The sequence below is a fragment of the Mytilus edulis genome, chromosome 13 (genome assembly GCF_963676685.1).
Source record: "Mytilus edulis chromosome 13, xbMytEdul2.2, whole genome shotgun sequence".
Lineage (NCBI taxonomy): Eukaryota > Metazoa > Mollusca > Bivalvia > Mytilida > Mytilidae > Mytilus > Mytilus edulis.
Genome location: NC_092356.1, coordinates 24,652,996 through 24,677,439, shown reverse-complemented (window position 1 = coordinate 24,677,439; position 24,444 = coordinate 24,652,996). Strand labels below are relative to the sequence as shown.

The 24,444-nt window shown below is 32.3% G+C and overlaps 1 long non-coding RNA gene across 1 annotated transcript; it reads left to right on the top strand.

Moving 5' to 3' along the window:
* The first annotated feature begins 12,609 nt into the window (after positions 1-12,609).
* LOC139501211 (uncharacterized) lies at positions 12,610-14,141 on the top strand. The gene is made up of 2 exons (XR_011658487.1): positions 12,610-12,782; positions 14,084-14,141. It is a non-coding gene; the product is annotated as an uncharacterized lncRNA (long non-coding RNA).
* The last annotated feature ends 10,303 nt before the right edge of the window (positions 14,142-24,444 follow it).

Here is a 24,444-nt window from a genome sequence, read left to right as displayed (position 1 = left end):
ATTTACCCAATGTGTGAAACAATTTACAGTGAAAAGTGGTTATTTTTATTGTTTTGGTCAAAAGTAATGGTTTTAAATTGGACAGATATACCACATTTACCTTGAAAAAAGAACTATTTAGCTAGCTACTATATGAATTCGTTTTAATTCGTGACTCAAATAGATATAAGAAGTAGTGGTATGAGTGTAAATGAGACAACTCTCAATCCAAGTCATAATTTGTAAAAGAAAAACTATTATAGATCAAAGTACGGTCTTCAACATGGAGCCTCACACCGAACAGCTCATTTATACAAAGTCATTTGAAAAGATGAGAATACAGCTCAATAGACGAATCTACCCGTCTGAACTAAATGCATTTAACAGTTATACTCGGGACAACTATCTGTATGTCTGTGTAGATCTAGAGAGACATATGTAATTATACATTGTCTGTACATATAAAGCACTGCAAACAAATAATATAAGAAGTAATAAGAAGATAACAAACACATATAGAAAGAAATATATAATTATATATTGTCTATACATATAAAGTACTGTAAACAAATATATAATATATATAAGAAGAAACAAACACATATATTATATTATAAAAGAAGGTTGGTCGATATTTTTCTTATCTAAAAGAAAAACCATTTGCACAGTCGATATTAAAAACAGAAATTTTGAACTAAGTATAGGGTTTAATTGATATCAAATCCTCAACAGGTATTTATTATTTAAGTTTCAATTCATACTTTCGTATAGAAGTTAGATTGGCATACAATAACGGCTTTCGAGTAGTAGGTTTAATACATACCCTTCGTTCGACAAGCCTCTTAAACCAAAACCCTACTTATTATAAATGTCATTTATTTCAATTTCATTGTACAAACAAATAAAACTGTCAACCACGGATTAAAATACGTACTGGATACTTTGATATGTTTATATACGAAAGTGTTGTGACTGTTGTAAAATGTCTTAGCTTTTCTTATTTAATTTTACTTAGAATTAAAATCAAACAAAAAATGACACTCTATTCACCTCCAATTTTTAATTGAATTTCCCTTTTATTTCATTTATACTTCCAACTGATTCCTCGTTAAAAACAAATTCTGAAAGACAAAAACATATGCCAGAATTGTTGACATATTTGTTTGATATGGCAATATGAGAAAAAAGACAATTTTAATTGTGAGCTTTCCATTTCTAAATAGCAATTTTTAATCTGCAACTGCATAATTTGATGTGCATGTATATACCTCCCAGTTGATACTATATTCCAGACTTGCATTTCCTATCATGATTTTTGTGATAGCGATTGCTTCATACATGGAAGCTACTTAAACAGAAGTTCTGAGCGGTAAAATTGTACAATTTTGTTCTCAAATTGGAATTTTATGAACGTACGTAGTTACACTTACTAGACCTCCTTACATTATGGATTATCTTTCCGGTATTTGGTCAAATCTCGCTCAAACGTTTGACTGATCAAGAATTCAAACCTTCCGGTGAATCAGATCAAGCGTGATAAACTCTTCAGCATTTTTCGGCGAAATCCAAACAGATTGCCAAAAGAATTACTAATTGGGAGGAGGTGGGTAGTATATCATGTAAGTGTAACTTCGTTCACAAAATTCCAATTAGTGAACACAACTGTACAATTTTGATATTACTTGTTACACTTACCTGATATCCGTACATTATGGATATCATTAGATTCCAAAGCAGTACAAACTCAAGCGATGGACCGTATTTTTTGTTCAAATAACGTATTCTTTATATTATACACTATATACAAAGTCTAAAATGTTGACTGTAAACACATTAATTTTAATAGATGTCTTTTTTCATCTCACACACAATTGTTTAAAAACTTGCATCGCATCTCGTCGGTTACGAACAGTGCCAACACTGTACAAACTATGTTACAAGTTAAAAACTGTACACCATTTTTTTTTCGGTTTTTTTTTTGGAATTTTATGAATTTTTCTTCTTAGTCTTCTTTTTTTTACATGAGGGTCTATGTGACGTAAGTAAAATTTGGTGAATGTGGATTCCCTGCTCCAATCAGCAGCTTCCATGATGTTATTCATTGATGCACCTTTATAAAGAGCCCAAGAAGGACCAATAGCTCTTGTCGAATGAGCTTTAACAGATTTCTTTGTGTCGTTATATGCCATCTGAATGGTACTTACAATCCATGATGAAATTGTTTTACATGAAAATTGGATTATGTGGATTGCTAATTGCTAAACCAATTTACGATCTTGTATGTTCTCACCACGAACATTGTCAGTGCTCTTTGAATAGTAAGTTAATGCCTTTTTTAGGACCAAGACGCTTTTTGCATCAAAAACAGGACTGGTATAAAAATTGCTTGGATGGCATAGTTTTGTCCTTTGCTGATGTAGTAGATTGGTATTTTCATGGGATAATCTGATACAATTTTTAACGGTTCTGGGTACCAGTGTCTTCTCGGCCAATGAGGAGCTACTATAATTAGCTGATAAATGTATCGATTCATGTGTAATTGGAACATTCAGTTCCAGATTTTGGGAAGTGGGGCGCCAATGACTCAGCAAATAAATTTGAATTTGTCTCATATGAATAAGTCTTGCATAGGGAATCATCTCTAAGCAACAAGCCATAATTCCGAGTAATTTCAATTTAATATCTATGAGTGTTTTTTTTTTTGAATTTCAACACTCTTTCTTGTGTTGGCATTACTTTTCCTAAATCCAGATGGAACAATGCACCTTTATATATATATATATATATATATATATCAGTCTAAAGATTTGCACAACGGTACTGATATAAGATGTTATAATACGAAAATGTTGTTATTAAATCGTGCTGACAAATATTTCGGCTCAACAAATGGCCTTCTTCAAGTGTCACAAATTTGCTGGTTGGTCGTTTTTATAGACTTTTATTATATATATATATATATATATGTTATTATCTGTGTTTGAGTTAAAGATGATTTCTTTTGATTTATTATGAAACCCAACTTTACCAGAAGATTCAACACTATCTCTCAATTCTGGATTAACATGAGAGATGCTTGATTTACTAGAAACCAGTCGTCCAGGTATACTACCAGTCTGATGCCTTGTGCTCGTCAATTTGCAGCAACTACCGATACTACTTTGGTAAAAACTCGAGGAGCTAAAGTTGGACCAAATGGTAGAGCTGAATGTGTAAGAAAGGGCTGTTTTTTACACAAAACCTCAGATACTGTGTTTTTTTAAATACAGGGATATGCATATATGTCACGGTCCTTTAGATCGAGAGATATTGCCCAATCTCCTTGATTTACTACATTCAAAACCGTTGAGTTCATTTTGAAGTGTTGTTTTTTTATATACCTGATGAGGGCTTTAGATTTATTACGGGTCGCAAGTCCCGTGCTTTTTTCGGAACTAGGGAAAATGTGCTGTAGAAACCATTTTAAACGTCCGCTTGGTTCTTTTACTTCTAAATGTAAAATTTCTAAATATTGTGCAGGAACAGAAGTTATTTTTACTCCAGTTTTTGGAGTAAACTGTTGAAATTCCAGATTGTAGCGCTCTTTTATAATTGATAAAACCTACTGATCGTTGGTTATATATGTCCATTCCTTTAGAAATAGGCTTAAACGACCACCTACAGGTATCTCACGAAGCAACATTTTCACAAGAAAGTTGCTTACCTTAATTTGAAAGTCATTTCTTTTGTTGCCCTTTTCCATGAAATGAGTCGTTAAAGCGACAAAAATTGTTCGTTGTACCAGAACTCTTGTCGTCCTTATCTGGTCTTGTTGCTGTACTAGTTCTTTGTACCCTGTACAATGTGTACCAGTTTTTGCACCTGTAATTGTAGAACCTTGTTGTGCATTGTCAAATTATGGTGTCTTAGACAAATCATTAGAAAATAAATTGCCTGCAGCTTTCCTTTTCCCTGTTAATGTTTTACTCACATGTAATTCAGGCAGTTACTCTTTGAATTGTTTATTTTTGTCAAACCTGTCTTTAAGAGTTTGTTCCATGTTATCACCAATTACACCTGACTTTGTCAAAGGTAACGACACAAGTGGATGTTTAAGTTCTTTAATATCATTAAGACCTGTGTCCTCTAACCTTGCTTTTCTACGGATGAAGTGGTGAAACGTACCAGCCCGTGGCACTTGGTCTAAATATTTTGTAGACATTGCAAATATGTCTCTTACTAGTTGAATAGATTGATCTAAATTTACTTCCTTTCCTGATAAAGTATTTAACAAAGCTTGTCAGGTATATGCTGTAGTGATAATCCCCATGCGTGAAGCTACGTGGTCTTGATACGCTAACTTTTCAAGGGATTTTAAACAAGGATTGTTTAAATCGCTTTTATGGATTTTCTGGCTTACTGCATAAGTTTAAGAACCATGTTTTTAACTAATAAATCAGGTACTTCTAAAATGTTTTCTCGTAAACAGCAAAACTGTGTCTATACTCATCATTATAGGCTGTCAACCTTTCTGGATTTATACACCTCCAAGAACCAGATAAAATATCAATTGATTTATCAAGAATAAGACCTCCAGAGCTTGTCTCTTTTTTGTCTTAACATCATCCCTAAATAAAGTTTTTAAGTGATCATTATTGTTCGCATCTGGATCACTTTCATTACCCTTCACATCTTACTGAATCTTGATGAAGATTTTTGAGGATTTTCAGTTTCACTTTTAAAGAAGGCTCATCTTCTGCTAGTAAACATATGTCATGTCCTTCTCTATGGCCTGGTGCCAAAGATACAACATCATCAATTTACATTTCACGAACTGAATCGGTTGGAAAATGTTTATGATTAGAATCCGCAACATGTCTGTGCGCTCCCAAAGAGCCACTAGATTGTTCATATTTATTCTGACAAGATATCTGCTCACCCAAAGTGACAGTATCCTTGTTTAAACAAACATCGTTTGAACTAAGTTAATTAATTTTTTTTATCAAACCTGGATTCTATCTGTGAGAAACGGCTATCCCATTTTTTATTCATTTCCTCGACCACATCCTTTTTCTTTGACTTGCGAGACAGTTTTGGACTGCTTGCAGTAGAAATTTCCTTGTCTTCACTTGACGTGCGGTGAACAGTGACTTAAGTCATCCAAGCACGAATAAAAAAAAAAGAAAAAAAAAAAGGGCAAAAATTGTGTCAAAGACAAAAATACTGAAGGGGTTCACACGCTTGATCTGATTCACCAGAAGGTTTGAATTCTTGATCAGTCAAGCGTTTGAGCGAGCTGTAACCAAATACCGGAAAGATAATCCATAATGTAAGGATATCACATAAGTGTAACACGTAATATTAAAATTAAAATCATCCCTCCGAAAATTTTTACGCATCCCATCACGAGTTTGTTAACTGGTATGAAAAGTCTGTTTTTTTAATATATGCAGTCAACCCCTCGGAGTAAACGTGTATCATTTCATTGGTACATTAAGACAATTAAAAGTCTATCTATTCAGCCAAAATAGAGAAGATACAACTTGTGAAGATTATCTATAAATTACACATGACAAGAACTGTTTTATCTTGTAGTATACGATGCATGTATAACCCGACGAAAAACAATATGCTTAAACGGTAGCTTTATTTTCCTTATCCAGTAGTAAAGATGGGTTGCAATAAATTTTGCTGTTATGTTTTAAGATTTAGCTTGGTTTTTCAGCAATTCTGTTAACGTTGTAGTGTACAATTCGGAAAGCATTTATTTTCAATTTACGTAATACCATGCACATTACATTTTTTTAAAGATTGTTTTATTTCACAAACGGCGCACGGTTATTGTGTTCTAAAATATGTATAATGCAATTTTGAAACCTTTCATTTACTATTGTCAACTACATGCATAAACTTAACATGGTCCTTTAAATTGTAATTATCGTTCAAACACCATGAATTCAAATGTTTTTATTTCACATCTGATACATGTTATGACAGCGAAAATTAAATGCAATTTAAAAAAAAGAGCATAAAAACAAGGTCTTTTATGTTTCCGTAGGTTAGAAACGTCACTTCTTTTCCAATAGAAATACATAATTCAAGACTGAGAAAAAGTTTCAAAAATTTTTAACTACCTGTCAGTATTTTTCATACATAAGATAATGAAATTCGATGGAGTATTTAAACTAATTGCAATTCAATTTAAATTTGATATGACACACTAGTTAAATGATTTATCTACAAATTTTAAATCAAAAGATGGAATAAATTAATAGAATATGATTGTGTATATTGCTCTTGAGATTTTTCACAACATTATGATACTATTCAAACATTGATACCTGATTTGGTGCTTAAATATTCAAGCAATTTGAAACAGTTCATAAAATACCATATCAAATTTCCAATAGTTGTACTTAAAATTATTCTATTCACATGGTGTTTTAGTAATGTACTTTTGATGCATTTAATTGCATATGTACAATGTAATAATTATCATAATTATACAGTCTGGGTATATCATTACACGGTAACAATAATGACTTATGTCTAGATCTTTCTTGCATTTATAATTGAACGAAAACTAAACAAATTGGTTAATTAACTCTGATGAATCATATCATATGGTCGTCCCATTGTCTTTATCACTATGCTCAGCCCTTAATAAAATTCACCAACATGGCTTCTTGACGCCAAATATGTTGACCCGGCTTTAATAACTTAGAACCATACATATCAGCGACGTCATAATGTTTGACCGACGTTGATAAGTGTGAGCCGAAATTGTCAAGTCATCCTCTGGTTTGCTGATGAAATAAAAAATACACTTTCAAAAGACACGAGTACAGACCGATAAATCTATTATCAGGTTATCCGAATATTGAATCAGCTGCTTGCCACAATATGAAGGCTTTTTTATATAGTTCGCTGCGCTCACTCGACAAAATGCTTCATATTTGTGAATCGCAGCTGATATTTTCCATTATCTTACCTCCTATACATTTCTAGGAATGTGATTGGTTAAAAGCGCCCTTGTGGAAACCGTGTATATTTGATATTAGGTTAGTAGGGAGGCGGGGCTTATCTCATACACGGTTAGTAGTGGTGTTAAGTCCCTTTATATTCCATATAAGGTAGTAGGGAGGCGGGGCTTATTTCATACATGGTTAGTAGTGGTGTTACGTCCCTTTATAAAAACAAAACGGTACTGAGAAAAAAAACGTAAAGGTTTCAACAGACGAAGAAATTAATGATTCAGATTGAAATAAATTCACAAAACACATTGAAACCTAGCAAGTTGTTATTGTTGGTATCTGTTTTTGTAAGATCATGGAAGTAGTTTCTAAATGCTAACAGAATTGAAGACTTGCTCATTTTAATAGGTCTTAATTTCACACATTAAGATAGTCGGTAAGATAAATTCGTTACACAGTGTGCTAGTGACCTGATATGGTATATATGGGGTCAGTAAATTCCATATGGGGTGAGAGTTATTCGAGCTTCGCTCTCACCCCATATGGGATTTACTGACCCCATATATACCGTATTAGGTCACTAGCACACTATGTAACTAATAATATCAGTATGCAGACATTCTGATAATCGGTACAAACTGAGAAGTGTCAAACCTGATAACTTCTTCACAGATTTATTTATACAAAACCACTGTGTCTGTATCCACTATCTATACTGTTTGCTGTTGTACTAATATTATTCGTCGGATACTAATATTCTAGTTAAAAACTGAGTTTCAAGACTCAGAGCTTTTATCAGAAACTTAAAATACAAAGGTCACATCAAAAGGCCTTCGATAAAGTAACACAAAATTATTTCAACAGAATTTAAAGGATACATTAGCTGTATTTGGCAAAACCTTTAGCAATTTTTGGTCCTCAATGCTCTTCAACTTCGTAATTAATTTGGCCCTTTAAACATTTTTTGATTTGAGCGTCACTGATGAGTCTTTTACGACGAATCGCACGTCTGGAGTAAGTGTAAAATTTTAGTGCTGGTATCTATAATGAATTTATTTATACAATCGTAATGACGTTTCCAAACAGTTTAATTGATGTACCAGACTCATTTTAAGAAACTTCAAGACAGTTCAAACTAGAGAGAAAGTCAAGCTCTCCGCATTTTAACAAACGCTTGCAACAATACCTTGAAGAATCAGTATGTGGCTGGTTACAAAACAAAACTCAATCCACTATACAAAAGAAGCTCATTAGCATTTGCGTCGAAGTTTCAGTTATTTTATACTTAACATGGTAAATAAACTCATCATAGATACCAGGATTTTCGCTAGACGCGCGTTTCGTCTGCAAAAGACTCATCAACAGTTGAAAAGGCCAAAAAAAAGTATGCAGTTGAAGATCTAGAGCATTGAGAACCAAAAGTTCCTAAAATTTTTGCCAAATATAGGTAAGGTAATATATTTAAACCAACTTCTTAGAACCTTCTTCTTTTGTACTTTTGTCTACTCACCCCGACTTTGTGCGATTTTTTTTACACTTAACGCAACGCAAACATCAATAAATAAATCATATAATTGTCTGTACATTAATTGTATTTTCCTTTGTCAATGTTTTCGTCTTGTTGAATTGTCTGACATATCCTACTGGTTGAGGTCAGGACTAAAAATCTTCTTTTTTTATATTTATTGCAGGGTTTTCTACTCGTGCTGTGTGGATGCAGTATAATGCGCCCCAGTGACTCTAGTGTATACCCTTATAATAAAACAGTTAGGGGTGTTTTGCTTGTTAGAGAGGTGTCTACATATTCCATTATTATGATTAATGTTCTATTTCTTTTACTGTATTCTGTGTCATTTGGTCTCTTGTGGAGAGTTGTCTTAATGGCAATAGTACCACATCTCCTTTTTAGCTCACCTGGCCCGAAGGGCTAAGTGAGCTTTTCTCATCACTTGGCGTCCGTCGTCCGTCGTCGGCGTAAACTGTTTTACATTTTGAACTTGTTCTAGAGAACCACTGAATGGAATGGAACCAAACATTGCAAGAATGTTTCTTATGAGGTGCTGACCAAGTGTTGTTACATTGTAGCCGATCCATCATCCAAGATGGCCGCCAGCGGGGGACTTAGTTTAACATTGGACCTTATGGGAAATACATACAAATGTCTTCTTTTAGAGAACTACTGAATGGATTAAAACGAAACATAGCATGAATGTTCCTTATAAGGTGCTGACCAAGTGTTGTTATTTTGTAGCCGATCCATCATCCAATATGGTCGCCAGCAGGGGACTTAGTTTAACATAGGATCCTATTGGAAATACATACAAATGTATTCTTTTAGAGAACCACTGAATGGAATGAAACTAAACATGGCATGCATCTTCCTTATGAAGTGTTGACCAAGTGTTGTTACTTTGTAGCCGATCCATCATCCAAGATGGCCGCTAGCGGGGGATTCAGTTTAACATAGGACCCTAAGGGAAATGCATACAAATATCTTCTTTTAGAGAACCATTGAATTGGATGAAACCAAATGTATCATGAATATTCCGTATGAGCTGCTGACCAAGTGTTGTTACTTTGTAGCCAATCCATTATCCAAGATGGCCGCCAGCCGGGGACTTAGTTTAACATGGGACCCTATTGAAATACATACAAATGTCTTATTTAAAAGAACTACTGAATGAAATGAAACCAAACATAACAATATTAAACCAAATTTGGCCGCAAACACTATTATAAGTACATGTATCTGTTACATTTTTTACATTTTTTAACATTATTTCAAAATCCCAGGTAGAGTCAGGTAAGCGACACAGGCTCTTGAGAGCCTCTTGTTTATATTATCATTACATTTTAATGCAAATCATTTGTTTAAGTAAATGCATCATGAATCACTTGGTACATGTAGTCTTCATTATATAAATTATATATTTTGTCTTCACAGAATTGTCTTGACCTTAAATAAAAACAACAGTAGTATACCGCTAGCTATTCAAAAGTCATCAACCGATTGTAAGAAAACAAATTCTGGTTACAAACTAAAACCAAGGGAAACACATCAGCTATAAGAGGAAAACAATAAAACAACTGAAAGTGCAACAAAACACAAACGACAATGCAACACACAGAAACGAACTATTTCTCGTTTGAATTGTTTTACCTTGTCATTTTGGGGGCCTTTTATATCTGACTATGCGATATGGGCTTTGTTGATTTTTTAAGGCCGTACGGTGACATATAGATGTGTGTCATTTTGGTCTCTTGTGGAGAATTGTCTCATTTGCAATCATACCACATCTTCTTTTTATATATACAAGATAACAACTTGACCTTAAATGGGTGAATTCGTTCTTACTAGTTAAGTGATGTTGCAGTTGAACAAGAATGTGTCAATAGTACACGAATTCTCAAAATACACTTGCATTATCTATTAACAGTGAACCATGAAATTAGGTGCAAAAATTTTCTTAATTTGGCATTAAAATTAGAAAGATCATATCATAAGGAACATGTAGACTTCAACTTCATAGAAAACTACCTTGACCCAAAATTTATTATTAAGCGGAACTGACGGACGAGCGAACGGATGAACAAACGACCGAACTTACAAACAAACATACAGACCGAATTCATAATGCCCCTAAATCGGGCATAAAAATACCAGCAAATAAACTCATCATAGATACCAGGATTCAAATTTTATATTTACGCCAGACGCGCATTTCGTCTACAAAAGACTCATCACTGACCCTCGAATCGTGCATTAAATGTCAAAAAGTCAACAAAAAGTACGAAGTTGAAGAGCATTGACGACCAAATTGTCCTAACAGTTTTGCCAATTACAGCTAAGGTAGTATATTCCTAAGGTAGAAAAACCTTAGTATTTCAAAAAGGCAAAGTGTTGTTAACAGTTAATTTATAATTATGAACATATCAATGAGCAAAATGAATGCCGACTATCTGGATGCCCTTTTAAGTATACAGTATGTGTGTTTTCAATTTGTTGAAGATGACTTATTGAAATTTATTGGTTGTCATTTTCTATTCTTATTCTAACAAACGTCCTGTATAACCCTGGACTAGTTGCTTCTTGAAAAAGGGAAAAGAAAGAGGCAAATACAAAGAGTAATGTCAACGCATAAGTCGATTAAGAACATATATTTGATATTCGTACATGCTTGTGAAATGATTTCGCTTATTTCCCTTTCATCGTGTTGTGTTAGTATTATCTGTAGATCTTTTTTGTATGAGGCAGTAGGTGTAAGTGGTTCGCGTGGTTTGTTTAAGTCACACTTTTCATCTTGTTAGTGTACATTTTTTGATCCAACCTAATTGACCTTGTTTTACTAGATTTTAAACAGTTAACCTTCTCAATTGTTTCAATGTTTACTTTTATCTAATATATGGCAATTCTATAGGCAAACCGTTGTATCATGTGTTGTTTAGCCAGCCTTGTATGTTTCATGGACTTTCAGTAATTAATGTGCCCGAATACAAATGGGTTGATACGTGATGAATCGTTAATGTAGTTTTTGGAAGATATTATAGTAGAGAGCGCCTAGTCGTATATATTATCAAACCAAATGGTATGGAAAGAGCGTTAAATGTAGTAAGAATTTCATAGCTTGCTTCAACAGTTTAGACAGAAAATGTTCACTTACATGTAGATGACGATAACACTGAGAGTTCTGTATCCTGTTGGATAGTAATGCCCGTTGAAATTTATATTGTACCCCTAATTTTGACATTTTTACCTATTTTGTCTTTGTTATGTTCACGCATCATTGTCAATAAAATGGAATTTGATGCACTGTCATACAAGTGAGAAATGTAGCTAGCTATAAAACCAGGTTCTACATACGAAAATGCCTGTACCAAGTCAGGAATATGACAGTTGTTATCCATTCGTTTGATGTGTTTTAGCTTTTGATTTTGCCTTTTGATTTAGGACTATCCGTTTGGAGTCTAAATAAAGGCAACAATATATACCACTGTTAGAAATTCATAAATCGATTGAGAAAAAAAAACAAATCTGGGTTACAAACTAAAACTGAGGGAAACACCAAATCGTTCAGTAATTTCAAAAATGAAGATTGTTAATTAAGTAAAATTGCAAAATAAAACCAACAAACGTAAACATTGTGAATATGGACGATTAATGCCTCACCAGAGTGAATGTTAAATATTACGTTGATTTTATGACAGATATAAATAAAGCAAAGGAATGCTATTATAATTTAATTTCCGGCAACTTATTTTAGAAAATTGAAATTCACAACTCTAGAACATTTATTGTGACAATATTAGAAGTGTTTTTTTTTTCAAAAGTAACTTTAAAAGGAAAGCACAAGTATTATCCGTCACGTATTTGTTCATGTAGTAAGTTCATCAACTCAAATCCATTCAACACGATGCCCACCTTAATACAGGAGAGAATGTTCATAATAAGAAGATGTGATATGAATGCCGATGAAGAAACTTTCCACAAGGGACCAAATGACACATAAATTAACTGTGATTTGTTTACAACTGACACATATTCATTTGTTTTCAACGACACGTATTTTTCGTAATCAGTCTGCGTGATGAGTTCTTATCTAACAAATACATGTGGTCTAGCTGTATGAACTATACCTTCCATCACGTTTTGATTGAACTTTTCCTTATCATATCTTGAACAGGTGACATAATTACCGACATTCGATATATGTCTGTTGTTATTTTGAAACGATTCTAGAATGGTTGTTTCAAAGAAACTTGTCGTTGTATTAGTGTTTTGTTTATATGGTATAATTCATGGTAAACAGGTCGAGGATGTTGAATCTATTGCTGATATGAAGAAGATTCTAGGTAACTATTTTCTTGAATTCGGATTTATTAGAAAACACAATGCAGTTAGTTCTTAAATCATTTAAAGGAAAACGTGGAAATTTGGATGTACACAAGATTCAATAGTTGGACCGGAAACAAGGAAACAACCATTGTGTCATAGGATAATAGATTTATTGCCTCTTTTTTATCGTAAAAATAACATTGTAACTCATTATATTTTAACATACCTTTCTTAAATTCGTAGAAACTGATAAGAACAAAGGTTCCAACTCCCTTAATAAAGGTTAACGTAAGAGGAATTTAGACATTATTTTAAAGTTCCCTGTGACATGTAGCTCCTCGAATATTCAAGTGTGTAAATAACGTTGGGTTTTGTATGATTGTCATTTTGCCTTTGTAGGTTTCCGCTGAAGGCTATTTTATAACTATTTTGATCTGAGTGTCACTGTTCGGCCTTAAGGTAGACGAAACGCGCGTCTGGTGTATTAAATTATAATCACGGTAACTTTGATAACTATTTACACCTCTGGGTCGATGCCACTGCGGGTGGACGTTTCGTCCCCGATGATATCACCGGCCCAGTAGTCAGCACTTCGTTGTTGACATGAATATCAATTATTTGGTCATTTCTATAAATTTACTTTTTACCAAACTTTGAACTTTACGAAAAACTAAGGATTTTCTTATCACATGCATATATTACCTTAGCCGTATTTGAGGCGTGCTTGAGATTTTGATTTTGCCATTTTAAAAAGGACCATCCATGGCTGACTTTCTTTGGAGTTCTGTATTTCTGTAATTTTTTTTTCTATGGGATCTTTTGTCTGTGGGATGTGGAACTCACAAAAAAAAAACAAAAACAAAAACAAAAAAAAACAACGATCCCTGAGAGCTTCGTACGACATATATGTTATTTAGAAATCCATTTGTCGTATAAATTAAAATACTAGAAATAACATTTATACCTTCCTTAGTTGTCATGTAACTTTAATACTGCACTAACCACACTTCCTGTTGACTTTATCTACAAAAATTGTAACAGTTTTATTTCGTGTAAATATTTCATATCACGTCAAGTTAATTCATAATCTGGGTTCTTTAAAGGATGCACTATACGTTTTAAATTTGTTTGATTTCATATAATTACTATGACTGCAGCCATTTTTAACCGCAATGCATCATCAATATTAGTAAAAAGTCACAAAATAACATATGTTTGTATTCGGAACAATTCTCGCCTTTCGCCAATTTGTTACTATCAATACATATCAATATTATATTTATGGAAAAATAATTGTATCAATTATTTGTATTGAAAGACAGGGTATTGGATGAAGTTACTCATCTAAGACTTGAAAACAAAAACATGAAGAGTGATACTAACAAAAAGTCTTTTAGACATATACGTATATAGATTTAATTTTCTTTTTTTTTCATCGTGCTTTAATCATAACAAAATAAGAGGTCCAATGGTGAACTGGAAAGATGCTTTTTTACTGTCCGGGGGCGGTAGAAGACCATGAGAAAATGATTCAAGCATATATATTAAACTATGACATTTTTCCATAAAAGTTCGTCACCCTTATTTGACTCTTGCTGAAACCATATTTTTCTGTTGGAATAAGAATTTGCCTTTTCCTTATTTTAATAAGATAGAGTCGATTAATCATACCTGATTATTTATTATGGTGTTTCCTTGTCACCATTTCGTATTTTACTTAACTTGGAAAACATAACCCTTGTTTTGTGATTAACAGGTAATCAAAATTTTGCGACAATTCATAAGACATGCCTATACTCAATAATCATATATATGCAAATATATGATATTATAATTCTTGCAGTTCCGACTTCAAGCATTGTTGCATTTTCTGTCGTTTTGGACCACGAAGCCACTCTTGGACCACTTCAAGTAGTCAAATACAACAAGATACTTACAAATGTGGGCAATGTGTATGATCCACGTCATGGTCATGCTAATATTCCTATAAAAGGAATATACTTGGTCGCTGTTTCGTCCATGAATCACATAAATGAAGACATGCATGTAGAACTGGTTCGAAACGATGATGTTCAAGGAAGTATGTACACGCCGGCTGGCCAATCATTAGAGTCAATGAGCCAAACACTAGTATTGTCTTTAGAAAAAAGCGATCTTGTTTGGGTTCGTGTTTATAATAGTAATACCTATACTGGACATCGACTTTATGGAAATTCAGCTGCGTTCTACAATTCATTTTCGGCAATACTTTTATTTCCGTTATGAGAAGTATATTGATATTAAAAGTATATTTGTAATTGATTTTTCTTATTTGTGTCTTTGGGTTGCTGTTTATTGTAGTATGGCAACATCTAGATCTCCTTTTATTGATATTGATAACAAAAGAGATACAACTGATAACCATTATTTTTATAATTTAATTCTTCAAAGTCTAGGTTCATATTTAGGAAAAATAAGCCACACAAACAGCTGTAAGCCAGGGAATCGGTTAAATTACAATTTGCTCTCTGTATTCCATGTTTATAAGCTGAGGAGTATGTAGCATGATAGTCAATGAAAATACTATCCGTAGAATAGCTATACAGACAAATAGTAATGTAAACATTTACCCTTTAGTCGAACATTTCACTGTTTAAGTTTGAATTACTAACATTTATATGAATCCTTTCCCGATGGCATTGTTTTATAATTTTATGTTCATAAAGATGAATCATTGTTGAAATCTAAAATGAAAGTTTTCTCACTTTTTCAGTTAAACAAGTAAATAAAAATCTGTTTTAATTGCAAGAAAGTTTAACCTGTTCAGTGGTCTGGTCAAATACAACACCTACATGCACTTGCGGTCAGATTCACCATTACACATAACACAACATAGACAACTAATGACAAGATACTAGTATAAATACATGCATATATTCACCCGGAAAAAAGTATTGACTTCCATTGACAACAATGTAAATTGACATGATTTTAGAATGTGGATAGTTTAGGCCATAAACGGATTAAATTTTTTTGGTATAAACCAATATTATACACACTTTAAAATTATGTCATTTTACATTGTTTTCAATGGAGGTGTTTCTATACTTTTTTTCCAGGTTTAAAGAAAACATTGTGCCTTAAATTGCAGTTATATTTGCAACAAACATCACTTAACCATTTAAATTTCGCATCTGATACATTATATCACAGAGTAAATAAAATGCAATTTAAAAAAAAAAGGTCTTATATTTTTCCGTAGTTTCTAATGCTTTCCAATAGAAATACTTATTACTTATATTGAATAGGAGGAATATCTAACTAAGCGCGGATCGAGTATACAGGTGTCAAATACTTGGGAAAAAATGTCGGATTTAAAAATGTAAAGTACTCGGTATATGGTTCATACATAAGTGAATGAAATTCAATGGTGTAGTTAAACTAAACTAAATTATAATTCTATTTAACTTTATATGATACACTAGGTAAATTATTAATCACCAAATTTAAATCAAAAGATACCCTGAAATAATAGCACACGATTGGTCTTGAGTTTTTTCACAACATTTTAAAAACGGCAAAACATTGATTCCTTATGCGGTGCTAATATATTCAAGCAATTTGATACAATTGTTAAACTAACGTCATTAAATACCAATCTTATCTTTATCAGTTGTAGCTTTAATTCTTCTCATTAGATGATGTTTAAGTAATGTACATGTAATTGTGATACATTTAATTACATATTTGATAAATATTATATGTATACAGTCAAAGTATATCATTACAGTGTAACAATACTGTCAAGGTCTTTCTTGCATTTATAATCAAATGAATCCTTTAAATTTCGATTAGTATTTTAAACTCGAAAAAACATGACACTAAGACTAAAATCGAGGATGTTTTCATAAATATACATGCATAGGATTATAACACAAAAATGTATCGGTATACTTAGTTTCTATAATTATCTATTCTTTGTTGCAATCATATAACAAGCAATCTCTTCGCGTATAATGCAGTATTGTATAACGGTTTTACTGATACTAAACACTTCAGACGATATCAATGCAAAGCTTGCATCACAATGCCTTCGATGTAATTTTACACATTTAAAAAAAGTGTCAAGGAAACATTTATACAACCGAAATGACAGTTTCTAACAGTTCTCCTGACGGTGTCTGACACATTTTTTGTGATGATTGAATTAATTTTAACTGTAGCTATCCCATTGTATAGAAATCGATCCCATTTTATCTGTAGAAGTACGTCTCCATCGTATGGTATACCAGTAAGCCTTTGCGGGATGTAAAAATACGTTGCAACAAAGCAACAAATAGTGTCGGCATGTTGAAGCAATAATACAATGCTTTGTGAAGCTTGTCACGCTCTCAGCATGTAAAATACCCATTGCAATAGGTGACTGCAAGATTTTTAGTTACAGTCGGTTATTCCTAGTTGTCATCACGGTCGACCAACTTGGTAAACCTATACTTATTGTGTTTAGTGTAGTTATCTTGATTATGTATGAAATATTTGACACTAGAAAGAACTTATCCAATCAATAATATAAGTGTTTTGCATTTTAGTACATTTGCCAATTTGAAAGCTTTGTATTTGTTTATTTGTATAACCTATCTTTGTGATCGAGGCATGACAACATTAATTGGCATTATATTCATACTCCTTTGTCTTAGTATGTCTGTTTTAAATAACGAGTCACATACTTGGTAGTCTTCATTGATATATTGTATTAGTTTTTTGTTCATAAATGAGTTACAGGAGTTCGTTCACGACTAGTCCACAGACGGTGCAACTTAAAAGAAATAAAAATAAAACGTATGCCGATTATTCGTTGCCTTTTAATCAAATTCGTTATGTCAGGTTGATATCTATGAATTTTAACTTTTTGTATGTTTTACATTTTATAATAGACATACTTGGTAGGCGTCATAATATTAATTATATCTTTTGTCTGTCATTTTTGTCTGTGAGGACTTGTCTCGACCTTAAATAAAGGCAACAGTAGTAAAACTGCTGTTCAAAAGTCATAAATCGATTTAGAGAAAAATCATCCGGGTTACAAACTAAAACCGAGGAAAACACATCAAATATAGGTCTAAACAACAGAAACACTGGAGTGCAAAAAAAAAAAACAAACGACAAGACAACAACTTTACCTTAACTGAGTGAATTCGTTCTGACTAGCTTAGCGATGTCGGATAAAAGCTCTACAAAGCTTATGTTGTATTGTTGTATTGTTATATGTATAACCGACTTTAAATAAATCTTTTATGCTTTATGCTTTATGCGATGTTGCAGACAATATTCCAAACATGCATTTTATATACCCAAAAGAATTATAAAATTGAAGTCTAAACTGCACGTAATTTGGCATTTAAATTAAAAGGTCACATCATAATGAACATGTTGACTTCACTGAATAATAAACTACCTTGATCAAAAACGTTAACATAAATCGGAACTGACGACCAAATTTGCAATTATCAATGATCTAGTATAAAATCACAATGTATCATCTGTTTGTATTCTGAAGAAATCTGTCGCAGGGCTCGACAATTCTTACCCTTCGCCAATTTGTTCGTCTCATCAAAAAAATGAAATTCTAAGAAATTGACCTGATGATGTATACATGTATATGTATATCAATATTTCATTGATGGAAAATTAATTGTATCCATTGTTTGTATTTAAAGACAGGGTATTTGATGAAGTTACTAATATAAGACTTGAAAACAAAAACATGAAAAGTGACAACAATAATCTTCAAATGAAACTGAAGGAACGGGACAATTCACAGACAGAGTTTTTACAAAGATTCCGCAATGTCGAATAGGACAATAACAAATTGAACGAAAAGGTGCAAAGTTTGTCAATCCTCGTACGAGGACAGTGCAACGAAAACAAACATAATAGAATATTACCAGCCACATTTACGGCCAACAGGGAAAATAAACATACATTGGTGAAAAAACCCGGTGATAGACGAGATTCTGAAAAGGCTGCTATCAAATGGTGAGTCTGCTTTATTGTCATAAAGTTTTAGACACGGAGGCGATACTAAACAAATTAAATGTGAACTTGTAGACATTAATATAGACATCATTATTTTTTTTCATCATGATTTAATTTAAACAAAATAATGAACTCGAAAGATGTTTTTTTATTCATGCAGAAGAGGTAGAAGACAAGATAATAATGATTCCATCATTCACATTAAACCATAACATTATTTAACAAAACAATTAATGCGACTTCGTTACCATTTTCTGACTCTTCCTTAAACCGTAAGAGCAATGATGTAGTGGTAAGTGATCGGACTACTAAATAAAGGCAACAGTAGTATACAGTTGTTCAAACTCATAAATCCATGGACAAAAAACAAAATAGGGGTAATAAACTAAAACTGACGGAAACGCATAAATATAAGAGGAGAACAACGACACAACACTACAATGTAACTAACACACACAGAAACGGACCAAGCATCAGACAAAATCCCACGAGAATTACAAATATAACATCAAAACCAAATACATGAATTTGGGATAGACAAGTACCGTGACACGTCTTATCGCAATGTCAATTTACACTCAAAAATAAGAGAAAACAAACGACGCAACGTTAAATTGTAACACACACAGAAACGAACTATAATATAACAATGGCCATTTTCCTGACTTGGTACAGGACATTTTTAAAGGGGAAAATGGTGGGTTGAACCTGGTTTTGTGGCATGCCAAACCTCGCCCTTTAATGGCAATGTTAAATATAACATAGAAATGACAACATAATATTACAGGACTACAATACAAATAAATAGGAAAACGTATTAGACAAAGAAACACATGATTAATGAATAACAAAAAGCATCAGGTTTAAAATTTAATACGCCATAAACGCGCCTCGTCCACACAAGACTCACCAGTGACGCCCAGATATAAAAGATCGAAAGCGAAAAAAAGTACAAAGTAGTACAGCACTGAAGACCAAAAGTTGAAAAAGGTTGTGTCAAATACGGCTAAGTTTTTATGCTTGGGATAAGAACATCCTTATTATTTAGAACAATTAATGCTATTGCAAACAGTAAATTTTATCAAATGAATATAACAGATATACATAATGAAACTGAAGTATTAACTCCTTTCATAAAACAAACACGAATACATAATGAATGACCAACACAGAATAGACAAACCCGACTCAGTCCAGGCCTCAACGCAGTAAGTTATGAAAATGACGTCACATACGATGGTGAAAAGGCATTAAAAATGACGTCACATTTGAATATATGAAATTTCTGAAACAGCAGAAAAATTACGTCACATATGAAAAACTATATCTTAAACGTAAGATAGAATTAGCATTGATAAAAGATTAAAATAGAACTAAATACTGATATTGCATTTAAACACAATGCATATTGCAATACTTATTAATAGCAATTAACTATATATGTGCAGTTTGTTATGAATCCAACTTCAAACGTAAATTATCGTACAGATTATGTTGACAAAAATTAAATCTAATAAATGACGGCGGTGATTAATTTTTGTTTCCATAACACATAAATATAATAGAAAAGACGTAAACACATTTGACAAAATCCGATGAGAATTACAAATATAACATTAAACATTTAAACTAAATACATGAATTTGGGATAGACAAGTACCGTAACACGTCTTATAGTAATAGATTAGACGACATAATGACAAACCACAATCTACCATGTGGTAAAAATGTCCTTAGCTAGTTTGGTTAAACACACATCGTATGGATCCACCAATTCGTGATTTGCAAACAGTAAATTTACTAACACAAATGTTCCTGTTTCGATTCCCGCTCGGGAGGGGGAATTGGAGGGTCAGAATTTTTTACTGTCCCTTGACACCATTTGCGAGTATGGTCTTGAGGAAACGATGATAGTCCGTCGGAAGTGGACGATAAATGGCTAACCCGTGTTAAAAGAGCAATAACTCTTGCTCGTAAAGGACACCCTTATAGATTTAGAAAAAGAGCAGATTAATGCCGTTACAAAGACAGAACTTCCATCCACAAAGTGGGAAGGATTTAATATAAGTTGCAATAACTTATTTTCCAATCCACTATATATGAATATGTTTAAACTCTTCCTGAAACATCATGATTTTGTTGGATTATAAATTTGCCGTTTTTATATATTAAATATATATTAACATATATTTGGAAAATCCTATCTTCTTTTTTGTATTTTCCAGGTCATTATTGCGTATTTTGCTTAACTTAAAAAAACACACCACTTGTGATAAACAGTATTCAAAGTAAAATCACAAAAATGCTGAACTCACAGGAAAATCCAATTTGAAAGTCCATAATCACATGGCAAAATCAAATGAAAAAACACATAAAAAACGAATGGACAAGAACTGTCATATTCCTGACTTGGTAAGGTTTAAAAGTAAATGTAAAAGTTTGGGACAATTAATAAGACATATTCTACTTGGTTACTGTTTATGAATCACAATAATGAAGAGATGCATATAGAACTGGTTCGGAACGATGATCTTCAGGAAAGTATGTACTTGGCACCTGGCGAACAATATGAATTAATGAGCCACACACTGCATTGTCTTTAGAACAAAGTGATCTTATTTGGGTTCGTGTTTACAATAAGGATACCTATATTGGACATCGACTTTATGGAACATCATATGAATTCTACAATTCATTTTCGGCAATACTTTTATTTCCGTTATGAGAAGTATCTTGATATTAGAATATATATTTCATGCATTTTGTTCATTTGTGTCGTTGGGTTGCTGTTTATTGAAGAATGACAACATCCATATCCGCTTTTATTGATATTGATAACAAAAGAGATACATGTACAGCTTATCACTATTATTTTTATAATTTACTTCTTAGAAGTCTAGGTTCCTATTTAAGGTAAAAAAACATTAAATGGGCCATGTCGAGGATATTGCTATAATTTTGCATGCAACCTTGGCTCGTTGAACTACAAATGAAAATCAAAAAAATAATGCATTTATCTAAAATATTACAAATTATATGCTTTCCATATTGGTGCATATTTGTAGTGAAAACGTAAAAAATCAACGTTTTACGGCCTGCAACGTGATGACGTTACGAGTATTTCGACGTTTTGCTGGACTTTTTCATAAAAAACACAAGCGTGAATGATGTATACCGTTATCTTGATCTTTATTTTGCATCATTAATACGGAAATTTATGCATCAAAAACATATGTTTTTTTAAGAAAAATATATTAATTAGAAATGAGAGATTTTATAATTTTCAGACATATTTTAGAATGTATTTGGCCAATTTTATGTGCTTCCCATACAAATGATCACCAATTTTGAAAGAATTCAATCATTAATATTAAAATGATAAATGAGATAAATTCGTTATTATTTCGATTTTTAGTTATAGTTCATCGAGCAAAAGTTGTATGTAACATTTTACTGAAATCCGTGACATAGCCCATTTACCGTTACTTGACCGTAAGAAACATGAGCAACGCAAAGGTTGTTAGCCAGTGAATTGGTTTGAATACAATTTGCTCTTTGTATTCCCTGTATATGTTGACGAGTATGTAGCATGATAGCCAATGAAAATAATATCCGTACAATAGCTATAAAGACAAATAGTAAAGTAAACATTCATTCTTTATTCGAACATTTCACTGTTAAAGTTTGAATTACAAACATGTATATGATTACTTTCCGCATGGCATTGTTTTATCATTTTATGTTTAATTAAGATGAATAATTGTTGAAATCTAAAATAAAGTTTTATTTTGTATTTTTCAGTCAAACAAGTAATACAAATCTGTGTTAACTGCCAGAAAGTTTAACCTGTTCACTGGTCTTGTTAAATACGCAACTTACATGCACATGCAGTCAGATTCACCAGTACACATAACACAACATAGAAAACTAATGACAAGATACTAGTATAAGTACATCCATATACAAAACATTGTACTTTACATTGCAATATATTTCCAACCATTATCAATTAACCATTTAAATTTCGCATCTGATATGTTATAACAGATTAAATAAAATGAACGTTTTGAAAAAAAGCTCTTATATTTTCCGTAGCATTTGCTGCTTTCTAATAAAAATACTTATTAATTATATTAAATAGGAAGAATAATGGTCCATACATAAGATAATAAAATTCAACGGTGTATTCAAACTCAAATGAATTATAATTTAATTTTAACTTGATATGATACACTAGGTAAATAATTAATAACCAAATTAAAATCAAAAGATGCCGTGAAATAATAGCACACGATTGCTCTTGAGTTTTTTTTATAACATTATAAAAATTACAAAACATTGATTCCTTATGTGGTGCTAAATATTCGAGCAATAAATTTTATTTAATACAGTTGTTAATCTAACGTCATTAAATACTTATCTTAAATTAATCAGTTGCAGATTTAATCCTTCTCATCAAATAATGTTTTATTAATGTACATGTAACTGTGATACCTTTAATTACATATTTGATAATAATTATATATATACAGTCCGATTATTTCATTACAGTGTAAATAAGTACAATGAAATATACCAGAGGGACTTTCAAACTTATAGATCGAAAATAAACTGACAATGCCATAGCTAAAAAATAAGAAGACAAACAAACAAATTAGAGTACAAAAAAACCCAACATAAAAAACTAAAGACTTAGCAACGGGAACCCCACCAAAAACTGGGGTAGATCTCATGTTCTCCGGAAAGAGTAGGCAGATCTTGCTACACATGTGGCACCCGTCATGTTGCTTATGAGATTACAAATCCGGTAAATAGTCTAATTCTGAAGGTCAAAAGGGAAGTGGGTTGTAGTAACGACATATGGAAAATATCCGATATCATCTGTGCAACGGTTATTCCCAAACAGTCAACCAACTCGTGAAAGCTTCCGTAAAATTTACGAAGGAATGATTTCAACTTCACTATTTTGAACTTTTGAATTAATAGCTTCCTTGTGAGCAGCAACCCTATATCAAGGAAATCATAATAGGAACTATACGTTCGGGAATATCGTATCAATTGGGAGATATAATCGTATAAGGTGCTGCTGGAAGGTAGCTGCATAGTAATAGAAAATTCACAATTTGGAAGCTGAAATTATTTCTTTTGTCGTAAAATTTTGGTTTCAACCGACCATTATTGTAAATTTCTAGATGTAAGTCAAGAAATGAGTTTCACTTAACTGTATCTATTGTAAAAAACTTTACTAGATTTTACAGTGCACTTTTTTATTTACTAAATTAAATCTACTTATCATTTAATAATAGTTTCAGTTTATTTGAATGGAGCGATTGAATGACTGATGGATAATACGGCTAAATTTATTAAATGGTTTAAACTAAAAAAAGTATCGACAATTACAGGAGCTAATATGAAAACCATTAAATATCAATATAAACTATTTGAATGGAATTTTCATCATTTAACTAGTAAATACTAATTAAAAGTAGGGTTTCCTGTTCAATATGTGTATTTAAGTAATTGCATTTTTTAACGCAATAGTTGTTATCCTTATTTTATATTCAGGTATTACCTATTTTGAGATTTAATGTTTGATTCCATCCCTCGAAGGGATCATATTGTTTTGACCTTAGCATATAAGTGTGAGGTAAACGTTGAGTTTAG